Raw genomic sequence first — 8,299 nt, 5'->3', positions numbered from 1 at the left:
CATCGGAGACTGGAACTGGGTTCTCAGATCTTAAACACCGTGAGGGCCACTCATTGTGGACATCTGAGCTCCATCAGAGGCTGGACCTGGGGTTTCACATCTGGAACATCAAGAGGACCCTTCATCATGGACATCTGAGCGTCTTCAGAGGCTGGAACTGGGTTCTCAGGTCTGGAACATCAGGAGGGCCACTCGTCATAGATATTTAAGCTTCATCAGAGGCTAGAGTTGAGGTCTCAGTTCTGGAACATCCAGAGGGCCACTCATCAGGGACATTTGGGCTTCATCAGACTCTGAAGCGGGGTTTTCAGTTCTGGAACATCAAGATGGCCACTTGTCATGGACATTTGAGCTTCACCAGAGGCTGGAGCTGAGGTCTCAGTTCTAGAACATCAAGAGGGCCACTCATCATTGACATATGAGCTTCATTGGAGGCTGGAGATGGGGTCTCAGATCTGGAACATCATGAGTGCCACTGATCATGGATGTCTGAGCTTTATTGGAGACTTAAGCTGGGTTCTCAGTTCTGGAACATCAAGAGGGCCACTCATCAGGGACATTTGGGCTTCATCAGACTCTGAAGCTGGGTTCTCAGATCTGGAACTTCAAGAGGGCCACTCATCATGGACATCTGAGCTTCAACAGAGGCTGGAGCTATAGTCTCAGCTCTGGAACATCTAGGAGTCCTTCATTCTTAATGACTCAGCTTCATCAGTGACTGCAGCTTTACCCATTACATACAGGACTCTCCTGGAATGAGTGTTGACTCAGGATCACAGCCAGATTGTACCTGCTTGAGACTACCTGCTTGGCCATCCACTTGCCATCAGTTCTAAAGTAACTGCCTGGCCAGAGGCCCCCACCACCACAATGTGTGAGGAGGACAAGAACTGTAGCCCTGGGGGCAGCCCCTCTGAGGCTGCCGAAGCCAGGACAGTGAACTCAACTCGGACTTCCTCCACCATCTCTGTATATTCCTTTCTGGAAAGAAACCTGGCATCCTATGACCATTAGACAAAGGGGGTCCAGCCAGGTTAGCTCATCCATATGTGTATCAGTCCCAGAACCTCCACCAGGCCAGCCCTGCTGCAGGACATTTTATCACCCTTGAGTGCCAGATGGGTAGGGGACAGGCGGGGACTGGAGCTGGCTCCCCTGCCCCTCCCCACCCATCACACTGCCCAAAGAGAGAAGCCCCAGTGAGAGGCACATTTAACACTTACCCGTCCTTACATTAGTAGCACGTCCATTACTGTGTTTGTTAAGGCAAAAAAAAAGACATTTATTGAGAGCCCAATAGGATGTGCCAAGCCCCAGGTTGGGCACTTTCAGACCGCATCACAGACTCCTCACAACAACCCTGTGAGGTAGGTGCAGAGCCCCTTTCACAGATGCGGATGGCGAAGGCACAGCCAGTCCCCTAAGTCTCAGGGTTCGTAAGGTGTGGGCAGGCGTCAAGCCCACGTGTCTGACCCTCAGCTCACTGAAGTCCATCCGCAAAGGGTGGGCAGCTACCGCAGGGGAGGCTGAGGAGGAGGGCACACCCCTCCTTGCAGGGGGCAGCCGGGTCCAGAGTCTTTGGGTCCAGCCTGTCCCGAGGGAATGTGAGCAGGGCGTCCCCGTGGCTGTGGAGGCTGAGAGAGACACAGGTGCAGATGAAGGCCACCCACTCTCGGTCGCACTGGCCAACAAGCGTTCTCATGCAGACAGGCAGGTCAGGAGCGCAGAGAGGACAGGAACCCCCTCTGCTTACCAGACGGAGCGCCTGAGAACCTGGACATCGCAGGAAAGGCCCTGGCTCCCCGCTGTCATGGGGTCGAGGGGAGCACCCAGCCACCAGCTCCAGCCTTTCTACTTAGTTCCCTTCAGCCTCTGGTGTCCTGCACATCACCTGGGTCTCCTCCACCTGCACAGACTTCCAGAAGCACAACCCTGGTCATGGCGCCCTCCCCGACCAGCCACCTCTCACAGTGCTCACCGCACTAACCCAAAATCTGGAACTCGTAGCCTTTCCAAAGACCACCCCGGCTCTCCAACCCATTACCAATGAAACCTGAGTGTTTTCTAAAATATCAGCCTCGTCCTACTCTGGGGGTTTCTAGAAATTCTCCCTGATCTTCCCATTTTGGCCTCTCTTTCCTGCCCTCCCTCACTGTCTCCCCAGAGTTGGCCAGGTGCCCCTCCCATACCTCCACTCTGTCCCACAGTCCCCTGGGCCAGAGGCCAGGGAGCACAGGGCTCTGTGACCAGCGCCCATAGACTGCAGGGCGCATGGCCAGCCTCAAAGCCCCCAGGAGGGCGAGGGCTTCTGTGTGCCAGGTAACAAAGCATTTATTTTCATATAAATAACCTCACTGAAGCAAAAACCATGTCAGGTATGTGACTAGTTCCAGGTTACAGGTAAGCAAGATCACATAGCTACCACACACACACCCACAAACACACATGTGTAAAAAGGTGCTGGGGCAGCTCAAACCCAGATCTTGATTCTTGGGAACCAATACACGGGGTACAGCCAGGCACAGCCACCTTTCTCGGTGTCTACCAGCATCCCCTGGAGGACACAATCATGATGCACCCAATCTACAGAAGGGAATGTCAAGACTCGGGGTGGTTTAAGTAACCTGCCCAAAGACCACTATACTGGCAAATAGTAACATCAGGACCAGAAACTAAATGGGCAAGACCTCCAGAGCCCCACCCCTCAACATCTGCCCTGCGAGGTGGGTGCTAGGTTCCCCCGCAGAAGATAGACCCAAGCAGTCACCTTAAGTTTAAACACCACATTTGTCTAGCTCCAAGGTTCCGGCTTTGCCCAGTCTACCGACTCCTCAATGCAATAAATAAAATGCTGAATTCTCAATAGTGTCCCCAAGGCCCAAACCTTGTCCCATGCTGGGAACAATAGGCTAAAGGGGGGGGGGGGGGGCGGGTCTCACTATGTCTGGGACCTGCATGGATGCTGGGAGCTGCATCTAGGGTTTGCCAAGCGCCATGTGCCTTGGACACCCTGCTTCACTGATGAGTTGTTCCGTACAGACCCCTCACAGGGCATGGTCCTTGTCATCCACAAGAGCAATCATCTCCCCCAATTTTCTCTAAATAGAGCTGAGCATTAACTAATCTCAAATGGGGCAGGAATGGCTCTAAGATCTCCTCAGTGGCGCCAGACCAAGGTGCGCTAATGACTTGAAAGCCTGCTCACGGCTGGAACCAGCCCTTCAACTCAGGCCCCCTGGCTCTCACTCGAGCCTCTTGAAAATATGGGCTGTGATTTCTGAGCACGCAGGGAACACAGTTTACTGATTACTAATCAACCTCGTTTTGTAAGGAACAAAGTTGGAAAAGATAATCAAACTTTCAACAGAACTCAGACTTGGAAGTGGCAGCTGAATAAGGGTCTCACCTGATGACTGACACACAAACACAGCCCCTTGCAAACTTGCTCAGCTCTCCTTCCAAAAGGAGATGTCACAATGAATCCTTGTGAGCTGGCCCTAGTCTAGCACTAGCTGATTTTTAAAATTGTGTGTTGACTGGGAGTGAATGAAGGAAGGAATTAAGGGATGAAGGAATGGGTTATAACCACGGCCATCTGATGGAGGAACCTGGAAGGTGGAAGGCAAAGGTTATGGCAGGGACCAGGCACCACCAGACAGGGTGGCCTGGAGAGGATGTCTCTGCTGGTGGGCAGGGGCCCTGTCAGACCCCAGTCCTGGATTCATCACTGTGTGTGATGCATGGGAAAGCACCTTAGAGAAGGAAGCCATATGGGTGACTGTGGCAGATGAGATTCAGCTGGGGCTTGCTTACAGCAGTGACTCTGGAGGAAGAAGCTATAAATATGGGTGTTTGCTATATGACCACAGCCCATGGCACTACACACCACAACCAAAGGAAAAGGTTTGCTTTCAGAAAAGGGAGAGGCCAAAACGCCATGTTAAGAAATGTAGGATGAATTCAAGGATGGATGGATGGATGGATCAAATTAAGTTGGAAATCATCGCCAACCTCCCAAGAATATCACTGACAACTCATTACACTTTCATTCATCCCTTCATCCTCTCATCCATCAGGCAATCATTCAATCACTCACTACACATTAATCCATCCTTCCATCCTCTCATCCAGCCACCCACTCACCAACTCACTACATCTACAACCATCCATCCATCCTGCCATCTTCTCTTCCATTAGCCAATCACTGACCATTCACAGCACAGTCATCCATTCTCTAACTGATAGGCCAATCACTTACCCACTCACTCACAACTTCATCAACATTTGATTATCTCATCCACTAGCCAATCACTGACCACATTACACCTTCAACATCCTTCCTTCCATTCATCAATCAGCCAATCATTCATCACTCACTATACCTTCATCCATCTTTCCATCTTCTCATACATCTTTCTATCCTCTCATCCATTAGCCAACCACTCATCCACACACATCTTCATCCATCCTTCCAACATTCCATCCTCTCATCCATTAGCCAACCATTAGTGAGTTTAGTTCTCACTAAAACTTTTTCACTCACTAAAATTTCATCCATCCTTCCATCTTTTCATACATTAGCCAACCACTAACCCAATCACTACATCTTCATTGCTCCTTCCATACTCTTATCCATCAGCCAACCACTCACCCACTGATTCACATCTTCATCCACCCTACCATCCTCTCATCCATTAGCCAATCACTGACCACTTACTACATCTTCATTCATCCCTCCATCCTCTCATCCATCAGCCAATCGATCATTCACTCACATCTTCATCCATCCTTCCATCCATATCATCCATCAGCCAACTACTCACTCACTTACTACATCTTAAGCCATCCTACTATCCTTCCATCCTCACATCTATTAGCAATACACTGACCACTCACTACATCTTCATCACTTCCATCTCTCATCTATCAATCAACCACTCACCTCCCCATTCATAGCTTCACCCATCCTTCCATCCTCTCATCCACTAGCCAATCACTCAATCACTCACTCTACCTTCATCCATCCTTACACTGTCTTAACCATCTGTCAAACAAAACCCCACTCACTACATCTTCATCCTTTCTTCCAGCCTCTCATCCATCAGCCAATCATTTACTTATTCACTATACAGTCATCCACCCTACCATCCTCTCATCCATCATCCTACCATTCACCCACTTACATCTTCATCCATATTATTATTCTTCCATCCTCTCATCATTAGCAATACACTGACTACTCACTACATATTCATCTCTCCTTCCATCCTCTCATTCATCAGCCAAACACTCACCCACTCATTCACACCTTCATCTATCCTTCCATCCTTACATCTTCTCATCCATTAGCCAATCACTGACCACTCCCTACATAATCCATATTCTCATCCATAATCCAATCACTCAGTCATTCACTACACCTTCATCTATCTTTCCACTGTCTTATCTATGAGCCTACCAAAAACCCACTCATTACATCTTCATCATCCCTCCATCCTCTCATCAATCAGCCAACCACTCACTCAATCACTACATTTTCATCCATCCTTCTATCCTTCAATCCTCTCATCCATTAGTCATATACTGACAACTCACATCTATATACATCCCTTTATCCTCTCATTCATCCAATCATTCATTCATTCACTACACCTTCATACATCCTTTCCTCATCTCATCCATCAGCCAACTAAAACCCACTTCCTAAATCTTCATCCATCCTTCGATCCTCTATCCATCAGCCAACTACTTACCCACTCACTACATATTCATGCATCCTTCTAGCCTTCCATGAACTCACCCATTTTCCAGTTGTTCACAACTCACTACATCTTCATCTATCCCTTTATCCTCGCATCCATCAGATGCTCACTTATTCACTCACTATACCGTCATTCATCCTTCCATCATCTTATTCATCAGCCAACCAAACTCCCACCCACTACCTATGCACCAATCCTTCCATACTCTCATCCATCAGCTAATTTTCATTCACTCACTACACTTTATACCATCCTTCCATCCTCTAATTGATAAACCAATCATTCACCAACTCACTTTATCTCCATTTATCCTTCTGACCTTCCATCCACTCATCCATTAGCGATTCACAGACTACTCACTACATCTGCATCCATTTCTTTATCCTCTCACCAATCATCCATTCACTCATTTACTCACTACACTGTCATCCATCCTTCAATTGTCTCATCCATCAGCCAACCACTGACACACTCACATCTTCATCAATCCCTCCATCATCTCATTCATCAACCAACCACTCACCCCCTCATTCATATCTTCATCCTTTCATCCTTTTTCCAATCACCCACTCACATCTTCTTCCATCCTCTCATCTTCTAATCCAACCACTTGTTTGCAACTTCACCCATCCTTTTATCCTTCCATGCTCTCATCCATTCACCAGTCATTGACCACTCACTACATCTTCATTCATCCCTCCATATTCTCATACATCAGTGAATCACTCATACACTCACTACAAATTCATCTTTCCTTCAATCTGACATACATCAGCCAACTACTGACCTATTCTCTACATCTTCATCCCTCCTTACATCCACTCAATCACATCTTCATTTATCCCTCCATCATCTTATCCTTCAGACACCCACTTACCCACTCAATCACATCTTCATCAATCCTTCTATCTTTCAATCATATCATCCATTAGCAAATCCCTAATCACTTACTACACCAGCATACATGCTTCCATCCCCTCAGGCATCAGTCAACCAATCACCCATTCACGACATCTTCATCCATCCCTCCATCCTTTCATCCATTAGCCAAGTCATCACCCACTCATTATACCTCATCCATCAAGCCATTCTCTCCTCCATCAACTAACCACTCACCCAATCATTGAATCTTCATTCATCCTTATATCCTTCTATCTTTTCTTCCAATAGTCATTCACTGACCACTGAAAACATCTTCATCCATCCCACCATCCTCTAATCTGTCAGCCAAGCACTCATTCACTCACTAAACCTTTATCCATAATGCCGGCCTCTCATCCATCAGTCAATGACTGAACCATTAACTACATCTTAGTCCATCCTTCTGTCCTCTCATCCTTCAGCCAAACACAGACCCACACTCCCATCCTCCTCCATCCCTCCATTCCATTAGTCAATCATTCATCTACTCATTCACATACTCATCCATCCTCCTGTTTATTAGCCAACCACTGATCCACTCAGTACATCTTCATCACCCTTCAGCCAGACACTCACCCAATCATTACATTCTCATCCATCTTGAAATCCTTCCATTCTCTCATCCATTACCCAATCACTATGACTTACAACTTTATGCATTCCTCCATCCTGCCAATCCATCAACCAACCAATCATCCACTCACTAAATCTTCATCAATCCTTCCATCCTCTCATCCAGCAGCAAACCATTGACCCACTCAGTACATCTTCATCTCCCTTCTATGTTCTAATCCATCAGCCAACCACTGACCCATACACACATCTTCATCCATCCTTTCATCCTTCATCTTTTCCATAAAAAAAACCACTCACATACTCATTCACAACTTCATTCATTCTTCCATCCTTTCATTAGCTGATCACTGAAAACACTCTACATCTTTATCCATTGCTCAATTCTCTCCTCTATCAGCCAATACATGACCCACTCATTACATCATCCATCCTCTCATTCATGAGCCAACCACTAACCATTCATTCACTTCTTCACTTATATTTACATCTTCCCATTTATCTGCCAATCACTCATTCACATCTTCATCTATCTTTCCATCCTTCCATCCTCTCATCCATTAGCCAATCATTCACCACTCACTACATCTTCATCCATCCTTTTATCCTATCACCCATCAGCCAATCATTCCCTCACTACACTTTCATCCATCTTATCATCCTCTGATCCAGCACCAAACCAATTACTCACTTACTACATCTTTATCCACCAGCAAATCACTAACCTACCCACATCTTCATCTGTCCTTCCATCCTCACATCCATCAGCCAACCATGGATCCACATTCATATCTTTATCCATCCCTCCATCCTCTCATCCAGCAGCCAATGCATCATGCATTCACTACATGTTTATCCACCCCTCCATCCTCTCATTTATCAGCAAACTACTAACCACTACTACATCTTCAAACTATCCTTCTATATTCAACCATCAGCCAGATACTCACCCACTCACTACATCTTCACTGATCACTCCATCCTTTTATTCTCTCAACCATTAGTCCATCATGGACACTCACTACACCTTCATCCATCTCTCC

The 8,299-nt window shown here is 47.0% G+C and overlaps 1 long non-coding RNA gene across 1 annotated transcript in view; it reads right to left on the bottom strand.

The window, feature by feature from the left end:
* Positions 1–1,253: 1,253 nt before the first annotated feature.
* LOC308519266 overlaps positions 1,254–8,299 on the bottom strand; it is a 38,991-nt gene continuing 31,945 nt past the window's right edge. The window contains exon 8 of the long non-coding RNA XR_013995991.1: positions 1,254–1,634. This is a non-coding gene — a long non-coding RNA (uncharacterized lncRNA). The remainder of the gene's footprint in view (positions 1,635–8,299) is intronic.

The sequence above is a fragment of the Myotis nattereri genome (assembly GCF_964212035.1).
Source record: "Myotis nattereri genome assembly, chromosome: 1".
Classification (NCBI taxonomy): domain Eukaryota; kingdom Metazoa; phylum Chordata; class Mammalia; order Chiroptera; family Vespertilionidae; genus Myotis; species Myotis nattereri.
Note: the sequence above shows the minus strand (reverse complement) of the source record. Positions and strands in the feature narration are given on the sequence as shown.